Source organism: Theropithecus gelada, chromosome 1 (genome assembly GCF_003255815.1).
Source record: "Theropithecus gelada isolate Dixy chromosome 1, Tgel_1.0, whole genome shotgun sequence".
Classification (NCBI taxonomy): domain Eukaryota; kingdom Metazoa; phylum Chordata; class Mammalia; order Primates; family Cercopithecidae; genus Theropithecus; species Theropithecus gelada.
The window spans coordinates 41,296,822-41,310,181 of NC_037668.1; the positions used below are offsets into that span (position 1 = coordinate 41,296,822).

The 13,360-nt window shown below is 54.0% G+C and overlaps 1 protein-coding gene across 5 annotated transcripts in view; it reads right to left on the reverse strand.

Annotated features, from left to right (window-relative positions):
* DHRS3 (dehydrogenase/reductase 3) overlaps nucleotides 1-13,360 on the reverse strand; it is a 54,756-nt gene that overhangs the window by 27,029 nt on the left and 14,367 nt on the right. The window contains exon 1 of one of the 5 annotated variants that reach the window (XM_025401907.1): nucleotides 2,932-3,119. The exons of 3 other annotated variants lie outside the window; for them this stretch is intronic. The gene's annotated coding sequence lies outside the window, so the exon portion shown is untranslated. Of the gene's footprint in view, nucleotides 1-2,708; nucleotides 3,120-13,360 lie in introns of those variants that run through there. One more of the 5 variants, XM_025401897.1, reaches the window with a different exon arrangement.

The following is a 13,360-nucleotide window of genomic DNA, read 5'->3' on the forward strand; positions in this document are numbered from 1 at the left end:
CTACCTCAGGGCCTTTGCACCGGCTTCTCTCTGTTCTCTTTTCCCAAGTATCCCTCTCCTTGTAGGGCACCCTCTCTTCTTTTTAAAAAATTATTATGATTATTATTATTTGTAGAGATGGGGGTCTCACATTGTTGTCCAGGTTGGTCTTGAACTCCTGGCTTCAAGTGATCCTCCTGCCTTAGCCTCCCAAAGTGCTGGGATTACAGGAGTGAGGTACCACACCTGGCCACCTTCTCATAGGTTCTGCTCAAGGGTCTCTTTACCCAAGAGGTCTTCATGTAAAATGCCCCAACCCCACAAACACCAGCTCTGATTTGATTTCTACCCTTCTTTGATTTCCTCCTTCCCAGTTGCTGAGACAGGCACGTCTTCCCCTGCGACGAGCACCTCATGTTCCTGAGGACACTCCTTCAAACGCTAAAAACACGCCCTGCCAAGAGCCAGTACGTGACAACTGAGCAGTCTCCACCTCATCCCTGGGTGTGATTCTTGCGAAACTTTTTGGTTCTGGGACCACTCAGAAAACCCTCCAGGGAAACTGTCACAAAAGCTGACTCGGGGCGGGCAGAACACTGTTCACTCCCAGCCAGAAATCCATGGGCTGATGTTTCTTTTCACAAACATCCACAGCCCACAAGACTGGCCGGGGCTCCACCTCCATCTGACTGCCCAGCGCTGCACTTGGCAAAACACGGAGGCAGAGAAACTCAGGCTAGAGTTCATGGCTGGTGCCTCACCACCTTTGCCCTTTTCCCCCACTGGACCTCTTGCTGCAAAGTGCTGGGTGACCTTGCGGTGGGGGTGCCAAGGAGGGGAGGGAAGAGCCAGCATCTACAGACCACCCTTCCCTCACAGCACACCTCTCCAGATTACTGTCCAGTGGGGTGGATTCAAATGTGGACAATCCAAGTAACTCATGCAGGTTGCACTACTAGAAGTTTCAAAGCAAGTCTTGGACTCCAAAGGGAAGCTCTTTGAACAGCCCTGTCCTGCCTCATTCATTCATTCATTCATTCATTCATTCATTCATTCATGGAGTATTTGTGGAATTGTGTACACCAGGCACTTTGGAGGCCCTGGGATCCCGCGGGGAATACGTTTATCCCACTTGCGGAGTTTGCTTATGTGTAAGTCCGGGGACGACGAGCATGAACACCTGTTCACAAGAATGAATGACTGTATATTAAGTAGAGGTGGCTAGAAGTGCATGGGAGGAACACATAGCTTTGTAGGCGGTTGGAGGGAGTGATTATGGGGTGGGAGTGGTATTTAGATGGGGGGATGCAGGGAAGTCCTCTTGGTTAAGGTAACATTTTGGAAGAGACCCGAGGGAAGTGAAGGAGGGAGCGATACAGACTTGTGGAAGAAGAGCATCCCTGGCGGAGGGAACAGCTGGTGCAAAGGCCCTGGGGTGGGAATGAGCTTCCCCAGCACAGAGACCAGTGTGGAAGAGCAAGCGGGAGATACCAGCCACAGCAGGACTTTGAATTCTATTCTTCGATGGGGTAGATTGGGAGGTTGTAAGCAGAGAAACAACAGCCTCTGACACAAAGCTGGAAAGGGCTGGGCTGGGGTGCTTAGGTGATGGGAGAAGAGGGATTCCGGACGGCTGCAGAGCTGGGTGCTAGAGAACGTGAGCTTCCCAGATGACCCCAGAGCGTTTGGCCTGAGAAAATGGAAGAATGGGGTTGCCGTTCCCTGAGCCCCAGCGCCTCCCTCTCCAGGAGGGTTGGCTCTGGCAAGCCCCAGGTGTGCGGGAAGAGAATCCCAGGTCCGTTCAGCCTCCAGAACAATTGCTTTACGCAGCGGGAGGGGGAGGGGAGGCGGTGAGCGAGAAAGCAGTTCCAGGTGGCAAGGGCAGCTCCCGCGGAAGACGCTGCGCCAGCGCCGGGGACCCACCTCGCGCGGCGGGGTGAGCCCAGTTTCCAATAACAAAGTGCCCGGGCCGTCCCAACCCTGGCCCTGACAGCTAACGAGCTGCAGCCGGCTCTGTGCGCGGCCGGGAGGCCAGCCTGGCTCACATGATGGCGTGAGGGGGTGGCAGGAGGAGCCGCCAAGCCTCAGCGGGTCGGGCAGGAGGCTCCAGGAAGTCTTTCTGAAAGTGGGCCCAGGGGCGGGCGCGGGGCGGGGCCGCGGGGGTCCCAGGAGGGGCTGGGCGGGGCTGCAGTGCTGGGTGGGGATCGGGCTGGGATCCCAAGCGGCGGATGGGAAAGGGGTGGAAAGGGGATGAGAAGGGGCGGGAGATAGATGGGGAGGGGGTGGGGCGAGACTGGGGTCCTGGGTGCAGACTGGGAGGGGACTGGGTGGAGCGGGTGAGGAGGGGGCCAGTTGGTGTCCCGGGAGCAGATAGGGAGGGCTTTGCGGGGAAAGCGGGGGAACAGGTTGGGGTCCTGGGCCGGGCTGCGAAGGAAGGCCGAGGTGGGGTCAGGGTACAGATGGGGGGCAATGGTACAGGCTGGGGGCTGTGGAGAGGAGCTGGGTTGGGACTCCGGGTGCAGATGGGGAAGGGGCAGGGTAGGTGGCTGCAGAAGGGGGCTGGGTTGAGGTCTCAGGTGCAGACAGGGAGGGGCTGGGCGGAGGGGGTGAGGAGGGGAGCCTGGCTGGAGGCCGGGGCGCTGCTGGGGTCTCCCTCCCGCCCTGGGACCGCCCGCTCTTGCCCAGACCCGTCGGTAAACAGACGCCGTGATGTCACGGGCGCCGCTGACCTGTGGCTGAACCCGGAGCTGTAAATGAGATGCAAGGTGCCAGCAGCCTCCGGCCGCAGGGCCTACGAGCCACACGCGCTCCTCCGCCGGCCCGAGGTTACCCCAGCTGCACACACGGACAGGATGCTGCAAACGCCACCAGACATTGCAACACGCAGCCAGTCTGCTGGCCGCCGCGTGAACCGTCCCGGCAGCCCTCGCCGTCTCCCTGGCGGGCACCCGCCTCCCTGGAGCGGCCTTGCTCCCCCGGAGCACCCCTGGGGTTGGCAGCTCCCACCCCTCCGGGGGCAGCCTCTCCACTAGGGTCTCTGTCTCCGCTTCCCCCAAGGAGCCTCTAAACCCGAGGGCTGGGCCTCCGGGGTCAGCTTTGGATTTTCGTGGGAAGAGACTGGGGAGGTGCCTGCCTTTGCTCCGGGCTTTCTGGGAAGCTCATTACTTCTCCCTTGCAAAGACTGGATGGGGGGTTGCGGGGATGGTTTCCAGGTATAAAGAGGTATAAAGTGTCCCGTTGGCCGCGCACCGCCCCTCCCTTCCGAAGCAGGGGGCCTGTTTATCCCGCGGAGCTCCCAGAGCAGCCCTGGACCGCACTAACTTGGCAGCCAGCGCTCAGAGCTGAGCGCCTGCACTGCCCTTTGGAATGAAAAGCAGCCTGGTTGGGGCCTCAAGGAATCTGCTCTGGAGTTGATTTGCTGTGTGACTTTTGGATGAGTCACTTGGCATCTCTGAGCTTCAACATCTCCATCTGGGGAAGTGGGGAAAACTGAAACTGGCCTCCCTGTGCTGGTGTGGGGAAGGTCAAAAGTGCAAGAAAATGCTCACCAAGCCGCAGGGCTGGTCAGAAGCCTCAGGCGCAGGGGGCCTGGCACTGCGAGAACTTGGAGACCCTCAGAGAAACCAAGGCTGCCCTTCTCCTCACCCACTGCCCCTCCAAAACTGGGCCTCTGGGTTTATTGTGAGAAGCTGGGGTGACCAGGTCTTAGGGATGAATAGTCCCCCCTGGCTTGAGGAGACCCCCATTGACTCCTCTACTTGGACCCCATTAACTAATGACCACCCTGCCTTGTGGGGGGTGGGGAACGTACAAATGACCCCAGATCTCCTCCCGCCCTAGAGGGAGTCTTACTCTGTCACCCAGGCTGGGGTGCAGTGGCGGGATCTCAGCTCACTGCAACCTCCGCCTGCCAGGTTCAAGTGATTCTCCTGCCTCAGCCTCTCAAGTACCTGGGATTACAGGCGCCCACCACCACCCCTGGCTAATTTTTGTATTTTTAGTAGAGATGGGGTTTCATCATCTTGGCCAGTCTGGTCTCGAACTCCTGACCTCAAGTGATCCACCCACCTCAGTCTCCCAAAGTGTTGGGATTACAGGCATGAGCCACCACGCCTGGCCTGAAATAACCCCAGATCTTTAGCAAATACCCCTGGAGTGCAACAAGGCACAGCTGAACTCCAGCCCTGATTCCAGCTTCTCCTTCGCTGAAGTTAATCTTTACACCCTTCTCCCTCACATCCCTCTGCTTTCTTGTCTTTGCAGCACTTAGTGAGTATCTGAAGCGATCGTGGTTCTTTGTTTGCTTGGTTTTTGTCTATTTTCCCCATTCTGAAACACACACGTTCTCTAGAACGGAGGCTCTCCGAGGAATTTCCAGACCTGGCTTGGTAATCAGGTGCACAGTGACCGTGTGAATGAATGAATGAAATAGTTTTGCCTCTTCTGTGAAACATTAGTAACTTCCCTTTGAGGGGATCTTCGGAGGGATGAAATTGACAACCTGTGTGGTATGGCTATCGTTAGGACCAGCCACATTAATTCGCAGGGTCCCTTGTTCAAAAATTGTAAAGAATTTCAAGATGGTGACAGCAAAGCCTCAAACCAAGTATAGGGTGCTTCTAAGTGCAGGGCCCAGTGAGAATCCCTGGGTCACACCCAGGAAACCAACCCCAGCCATCACACAGAGGGTGCCCAACAGAAACACCCAGTGGGACCTCGTGCCAAGTCACAAGCCTTCCACGCTCCCCTGGACAGCAGGAAACACAAACACAGCTCCAGCAGAGCCACTCCAGGGAGAATGTATCACACATCCCTGGCAGACAGGTGACACCTGGCAAACTAAAAGTTTGCCCACACATCCAGTCTCTACATGTGCAGGGGCGGTAGATATGGCAGTGTATTAGCTGTAGGGGAAAGAGGAATAATAACAACAGGTAACCTGGGCAACATGGCAAAAGCGTGTCTCTACTAAAAATACAAAAGTTAGCCGGGCGTGGTGGTGCGCGCCTGTAGTCCCAGCCACTCAGGAGGATCACGTGAGCCTGGGAGATTGAGGCTGCAGTGAGCTGAGATGGCACCAATGCACTCCAGCCTGGGTGACAGAGTGAGACTCTGTCTCAACAAGTAAAATAAAAATAACGACAGTCCTCATCATAATTAGCATTTATTTAGGAGCTTCTCTGAATTCAACAGTGAGGTTTACGGCCCCTTATCCTCCGTTCTAGAATCCAAAAAGCTCTAAAATCCTAATTTAATTTTGACACACGCATTTAGAGCAAACCCTAATTGGAACCATCATGAGGCTACTTCTGGTCTCTTTATCCCACTGTGGTGACTATCACTGTGATTACGGGTGGCTGCCCTAGGCCTTGCTGTGGGTGTCACTAGGTATATGGCCTATGTGCTGGATTGCATTTCTAACGTCCAAAACATCAGACCTATGAGACACAGCTAGCCTTAAGGGTTTCAGATAAGGGTCTGTAGACTTGAACTCGGCTTCTTTTTAAAGATAAGGCACTGAGACCCTGGAAGTATAAGTAATCGGTCAAGAGCAAAGCCAGGAACTAGCTGAGCAGAGACCCTCAAACCGAGTGGCGGTACCTCTCAGAGCTGCTAGCAGAAGTTAAGAATTCAGCTCTTGTTTTGGTAAAGGAAAGAAACATTTTACTGGAGTATCTCAGCATCTCCCTTATACTCCAACATGAAATTCAGAGGTCACTGAGCTGGTAGGCTCAATCACACACCAGTCTGATGTGTCCCAGGGAGACCTTCAGCTAATTAAACATAATTTATGGACCAGCCTCTAAGGACAAGCCTTAAATTACTTGCAAGCTGTGCCAAGGTAGCTATCCTACAGGCTATTAATTAGGAATCAGTTTAATCTCTGCTAGGACGAAGGTCAACTGCCTTGGAGTTGACCCTTCCGGCTGACTGGTCTCATGCTGTCAGGCTGTGGCTCTGGGCCCAGAGGGCCAGGGTATTCAGGGAAAGTGGGACATTCAACGGGAAATGGCCAGGCCAGCACACCCTGCAAAGACCAGGATGCTGGGAGAAAAGCCAGGCCCTTGGCCCATGGGGCCAGGTGAGGCAGGAATTTTCCCAAGCACCAGCCCCACCGAAAGTGATTTTCAGTGGTTCTCAGAGAGCATCACTTCCCTCCAACATCAGAGAATTCTGTGGAAAATCAGGCTTCTGTCACCTTCCATTAATGTGGGCTGGTCATGCATCCTATAGAAAGGACTGGTCACGCATCCTGTAGAAAGTCTTCAGTGGCTCCCTAGCGCTCTCCCAGTTATGTCCAGACTTCACCCCACAACCACCAGGCTCTGTGAGGTGTGACCCTGTCCATCTCTCTCCACTCCCTGCTCACACTTGGTTCTGGCCAGGCCAGGGTCTTTTTCCCAAAGGAAACAAACGCTCTCATCTCCCATTTTCTAGCTCCGCTCTTTCCCTCTGCCTGGGATATTTTCCTTCTGCTGCTTCCATCTCATCCTTCATGACTCAGCTTAGACCCCAGTCCTAGGCACAGCCAGGTTTCCTTTCCTAGAAGGCAGACTGCCTAGATTTGAATCCCATGGCTATCTGGGCTAGGTGACCTCGGGCAAGTATTTAACCTCTCTGAGCCCTAGTATTTCCATCTTTAAACTGGGAACTGTGACTATGTCATAGGGTTGCTCTGAGGAGTAAATCAGATTGTCCATGTAAATTGTTTAGCACATGGGTAGCACTTTATTAACAACAAAGACGGGTTGAAAGCCCCCGTCTGTGCTTGTAGCTGCCTCCAGCCATGGTCCGGCCCTACCAAGGCACCCATCCCCACCAGTTCACTGCAGGCTACTGGTCCATCTCCCCAGCAAGACTGCAGATGGGTGTCTTTTTCCCTTGCCATACCTGTGCAATGTCAACCATGTCCTTGTGACGAGGGAAAGCCCCTCTCCCCCAAATGCCCTTTGCTTCTGTCAAATCCACTCTGCAGGAAGCCATCTGGGATGATTCAGTTTTCTCTCCTGTGGAGCACCTGCCCACCCAGGTGGGGCACAATTAAGGTCCCCTGTTTTGGTTTTGCTCTCCAAGGGCAGACCCTCCCCGATGACCAGCTGCACTGCCAGTTGCTCTACAGCAGGGACTGTGACATCTTCCCCTTCCTGTGTGAGCTCTGTGCTCAACAGGTGCTCAGGACAGACCCAACCCACATTTTTCATCCCCTGCCACCATGTTCAGTAATCTCCTGCAATCTTCCCAAGGTCCCTCCCTCGGAGGCTGGGATTTGCACTGCCACTTTACAGATAAGGATACCGAGGCTCGAGAGTGTAGCTGACTGAATGACGCCCGTTCTCCGAGATGCCCATGTTTTAATTCCCAGAACCTATGAATCTGTCACCTCCTATGGGAAAAAGGAATTCAGGTTGCAGCTGGAATTAAAAGGGCTAATCAGCCAATTTCAGATAGATTGTCCTCGATTCTCCAAGAAGGCCTGCTGTAACCACAGTAGACAAGGGAGGCAGAGAGTCACATGGAGATGTGACTAGGATATGACTGGTTGACTTTGAAGATGGAGGGGCCATCTTCAAAGTGGCTACGAGCCAAGACATGCAGCTAGCTCCTAGAAGCTGGAAAGGGCAAGGAAATGGATTCTCCCCTAGAACCTCACGCAGGAGTGCAGCCCTGACCCCTTGATTTTAGCCCAGTGGGACCCGTGTCAGACTCCTGCCCTCTAGAATTGGAAGGGAGTAATGTGTGTTGCTTTAAGCCACTAAGTTTGTGATAATTTGTTACAGCAGCAACAGGAAGCTGATCTAGAGGTGCCAAGGGATGGGTCCAAGGCCTCCAGCCAGAAGAGCTGGGATTGAAACCTGAATCTGCCTACTTCAAAGTCTACAGTCTCTGAAAGGCACAGCGTCTCCTCCCGACACGAACCTATCAACAGCACTTATGAATAAAACAAACACAACAAGCCATTCCCGCCTTAATGAAATGCCCTGGAGACTTTGGTAGAGAGTGCAGTTATGATCTGTAGCCTCATCATCATGGCCAACACTTACCAAGCACTCGCTTTGTGGCTCTGAACTTTAAATGTATTATCTCATTTAATCGTCATTTGACAGATGAGGAAACGGAGGCTCAGAGAGGTCCAGTAACTTGCTCAAGGTCACACAGCAAGTGAACAGAAGAGCCAGCATATGAACTTTGGTGTGGTTGACTCCTGAACTCAAAATCTGAATCTCTATGCTTTACTGGCTCCTTGAGAAAGAACCGCACATCTGTGTGTGTATGCGTGCGCGTGCGCACACACACACACACACACACACACACACATATGAACATTTCCACTGACTTGAAGACTCAGGAGACATCCCCAAAGCCAAGGCATGGATCTGCTGGCTGAGGAGGTGTGAGCCCTTGGAGGGCACCATGTGCCCAGTCCACACTGACCTTGTGTCCTGCCATCCCTGAAGGACCCCGTCTCCTCTGCTGTGTGCTCACAGGGAAGTGGCCCGGAGAGGCCAGGTCAGACTCTTAATTCTTTGGCAACTGGGATGTAAGAACATGGGCCGTGCAGCCAAGGGTGGACAGAGGCCACGTGGGTGTGTCTGGCAGGACTGCCTGCCTGCATGAAGGTCATGCCGCCCTTTACAGTCACACTGGCCCCAGCTCCCCACGGTGACCTGCTGCCAGGCCTGTGAGAGGGGCTACTGCTTGCTGGGCTGGGGGAGCTCTAAAAGGACTCCAGGCCGGGTGCAGTGGCTCACGCCTGTAATCTCAGCACTTTGGGAGGCCGAGGCGGGTGGATCACAAGGTCAGGAGATTGAGATCATCCTGGCTAACACGGTGAAACCCCGTCTCTACTAAAAAAGTACAAAAAAATAGCCGGGCGTGGTGGCAGGGGCCTGTAGTCCCAGCTACTCAGGAAGCTGAGGCAGGAGAATGGCGTGATCCCGGGAGGCGGAGCTTGCAGTGAGCCAAGATCGTGCCACTGCACTCCAGCCTGGGCGACAGAGTGAGACTCTGTCTCAAAAAAAAAAAAAAAAAAAAAAAGACTCCACAGACCCCCCACCAACCACCTTGGAAGGACCCGATATCCTCTCTGTTCTGCTCCCTGCCTGCAGCTGGAGGGGAGGGAGAGCGGACCTCTCGCACCTGTGAACTGAGACCTAGCAAAGGGCTTTGTTTCCTCTCATATCACAGTGGCCTTCCATCGTCTAGAAAAGGTTCCAAAGTCAGTCTGTTGACAACTTGCTGGATTTCGGTGGCTGAGCATTTTGCCTCTTTGAACTACAATCTCCTAGAAGGCAGAGATTTTAGCTCAACCCAGAAAAGTCCATTCTATCTTTTTTTTTCTTGAGGAGATAGAGGGGGGTAAGGCATCAGTAAACGACCTCACAAGGTCTGCAGGATGAGATCTGGAGGGCTGCCTCATACAGGCAGGCCTGGCTCTCCCGGCTGTTTCCCTGTGGCACGACTGAAAAACGAATGTTGTCCTTCCACAAGAAGGTGTACTGGACCCCTTGCTCCTGCTCATGGTACCCCCATCTCCCCTGCAGAGAAGCCCACTTCCCAACTCCCAAACCCTATGGCTTGGTTGGGGCTGGTATACCGTGGCTCAGAGTCTGGCCGTGACTCACAGCTGGCCAAATAGAGCACCATTTCCTTGGTTCAGGCTCACCCGGTCACTGCCAGAGAGACCCAATTCCTGGACCCTTCCAGGACTTCTGGGCAAAGAACACCTGCCTGTCTACTCGAATGGGAGCTGGGAGGGTGACGTTACCAGCAGCAGGGGGCAGGTGTGAGCAGCCCCGTGGCAGAGAGGTCTGCCTAAAGGTGAGGGGAGAGAGAAGTTCGCCTGAGTCCTGACAGCACTGGCCCCTGGAGAGGTGCCAAAGTCAGCCCTACCCAGGGAGTTCTGGTCCCGTGAGTCAATAAACCAATCAGCGCAACACCTCCAGAGCTCCTGTCAGGAAAGCGGGAGGTGATGTTGTTTGACCCATGTAGACTGTCTGGCTACAGACTCCACTAGCGGCCATCAGCGCCATCTCTTCCGTGAAGGTATCAACCAAGAGGCAAGACTCATTGGTTACAAGCAGACATCCTGGGGTCCAATCCTGCTGGCTCATTTACTAGCTGTGTGATTCTAACTTACTGACCCTCAGAGTCCTGTTGGTAAGAGGAAGATGATAACAGCACCCACGGTGGAAGGTTACTTCGAGGAGTAAATGACCTTGTGACATGTCAGGGCTTAGAACAGTCCCTGGCACACAGTAGGTACTTGGTAATCACTGGCTCTAACTAGCTACAATGGGTTGGTCATGCATTTATTCAGGCAACAACCGTTTATTAAGTATTTGCTGTGGGCCAGACACTGTGCCAGTTGCCAGATACTTGGTGAGTGAGGAGGGCATGCCCCCTGACCCTGTGGATATCAACAAGCAGCCACAAAGCGTGGTGAATTGCTATGGTAACCCCAGACTTTGGCCTCACCGCAGCCCAGTCCTGCCCAATTGAGCTACTTGGAGGCAGAGATAAAAATGACTAATGTCTTGGGTGGGGGAAGTTGGATGGTTGTGGGGGTTGGGCAGCCGGGACCAGAGAAGAGACCGTACCCCTGACCAGCCTCAGCCCCTGGGTTGCAGAAAGGCCCATGTTGGACCAGCCCCTGCCTGGGAAGATAGGGGCTGTGCCACGGGTCATCTCAACAGGGGTGAGGCCTTGGGTGGAAGGGAGATGGCCAGACTCCCTGCAGGGAGTGGTTCCCTCCCACAGACTTCTAGAAAGGGTCAAGGGCTCCAATTCCCCCGAGGGCTTCTGTGGCAGGGGCAGAACTCTCCCCTTCCTGGGGGAGTCCCAGAACCAGGGTGAGTCAGGCCAGCGGGTTTTTTGCCTTTTGTCCCTGGCGTCCTGCAGAGCGTCTGGTCTAATACGCAGACGGAGAAGGGCTGGAGCAGGGGGTATCCACCGCCCTTCACCCCCACGGCCATTGCCCCAACGGGAAGGAGTGGTTGTCTCTTGCAAACACTCTCACAGTCACCCAGGAGGTGATAGGAGCTATTTCACTAAATTTCCACATCTTCATTTTTCAGATGAGGGAACCAAAGCCCAGAGAGAGAGAGTTGCTCGCCCAAGGTCACACAGCAAGTCACTGGGGAGGCCCCTCCTAATCTACGGCATTAGGAACGGGTTTCCAGCAGCCCTGGCCGGCACTGAAAATTGCATGAGTGCACTGGCCAGAGCCGGCCTCTACCGCCCAAAAGATTTTGGCCGCTGTGACACTGCCCATGGGCCAGGTCTGGGCTTTGGGGCTGAGGTTGTCAAGGCATACTATCCCAGGGCTGGGTGCTTTGGAGGCAGGGAGGGCCAGGCAGTAGCCTCCTGTGTCCTTTCTGGCAAATGGATTTGGGCTGAGTCCCCTTGGAGAGGCTGTCTCAGCCCTGGTTGGGTATTCAGGGTTTCTAGCTTGTGGGCACCTCGGTGGTAGAGGAGGTGCCCAGGCTGAGCGCAGAGCAGGGTCTGGGGTTCCACACGTTTGGGGTGGGAGTGTGGGTTCCTCTGCTGAGGGGCAAAGACCCAAGCGAACTAGAGGGCATTTGGTCCAGAAGCCACAGCACCTTGGATTAAAGAGCCAAAGGTGGAGGTGTCATTAAAGAGGGGACATCCAGCAAATCCAAGAAGGGTCCATCCAGGAGAGGGAGTGGGCTGAGTCATTTCCTTGAAGCATCCTTTTCAAGCCTTATTTTTTTCCTTTAGAACAATGACTTTCTTTCAAAACGCACACCAAAATCTTAACATGGAATTGTAAGCCACAAAACAGAGGTGACAACACTGACCTAGTCCACAGGAAGGAGGGGTCCCTCAGAACCCATCCTGCTCCATCTCCCACCTGGCCCCACCTTCTTGGGGCCTCTAGGGTGCTCTGGAACCCAGTTTGAAAACCTGGACCTTGAACCTCAGCTGGTGCTGAGGTCTGCGTGGGGACTGCGCGGCTTGGAGGCTGGTAGAAGTGATTGGGAGAGGTGGGATGCAGACAGGAGACCGTGCTCCCTAGGAGGCCGTTTCAGTGTGGACAAGATCATCATACGCTTCACTCATCAAAATCCCCAAAAGGCTGCTGAAAAGGGGATTTAAGGTCACATTCCTTGAAGTAGGGATGGCCAATGGGGTAAGAAAGACTGGGGCCCAGTGGCCTTCACCAGGCTGACCACTGGTGGCCTTAAGCACCAAGCCACACATGTGTACTCTCCACCCTGAGCTTGCCCTGCCTTCTGTGTCACAGGATACCAGGGCATTCCCTACCTCTCACACGAGCCCTCGCCCTGGGCCTGCATCTCAGCCTGTAGGACTTGGATGGGTTTTGATTGTATCTAGTCCAAGCCTTCTTAACCCAGAGTCTAGGATAGGTGACAGGTGTACATGCCCCCTTAAAAGTACAAAACTTTCAGTTGCACCTTCTTCCTGGGATAGAGCTCATATTTTCTTCAGACCCTTGAAGGGCTCTACAACCAGCAAAAAAATTGAGAGTTACTGCAACCCCCTCAGTTGCCACCTCCTTCGAGAAGTCTTCTAAGATTTTCCTTAATTTACAGTGATCAAAGCTCTCAGGCCACGCAGAGCTCAGTGACCTCGGGCTTAACTGGAGGGAGCTGTCACTCACTGTCTCCTCTGCAGCTGGGTCTCTGCGTGTTAAGACGTCACACTGGTTGTCAAATGAAAGAAATTCAACTGTGCTATTTCCAAGCTTGTCAGTTTACTCTTTAAAAGAAACCCTGATAACTGAGGACTATTTTATTCCTTTGGCAAGTCTCCCATTCATTGTATGCAAATACTGCTACTCAGCGCTCTAAACGATGTTTGTGTAAAAGCGGATTTCACTACATCCCTGCCCGCATCCTGTTGACTCACTCACTGCTTATCACAGCTCTCTCCAGAACCCTCTGTGTACTCAGCCCCATTACTTAACAGCTTGTCTCTTGACCTCTCCATGACCCTGAATGAGGCAGGCCAGGCCAGGCTGAGATTATTTGTTGCAGTGGGAAAAGATGGAGGGTTGAAGCTGGGAAGCCTGGGTTCAGAATCTGCCCTCAGCGACGTGTCCCAGGATGGCCACTTCACCTGGATCTCAGAAATGCGCGCTGGTGGCCGGGCATGGTGACTCATGCTTGTAATCCCAGCACTTTGGGAGGCTGAGGTGGGCAGATCACAGGTCAAGAGACAGAGACCATCCTGGCCAGCATGGTGAAACCCCGTCTCTACTAAAAATATAAAAATTAGCTGGGTGTGGGGGTGCACGCCTGTAGTCCCAGCTATCGGGAGGCTGAGGCAGGAGAATTGCTTGAACCCGGGAGGAGGTGGAGGTTGCAGTGAGCCAAGATCGCACCACTGCCTTCCAGCC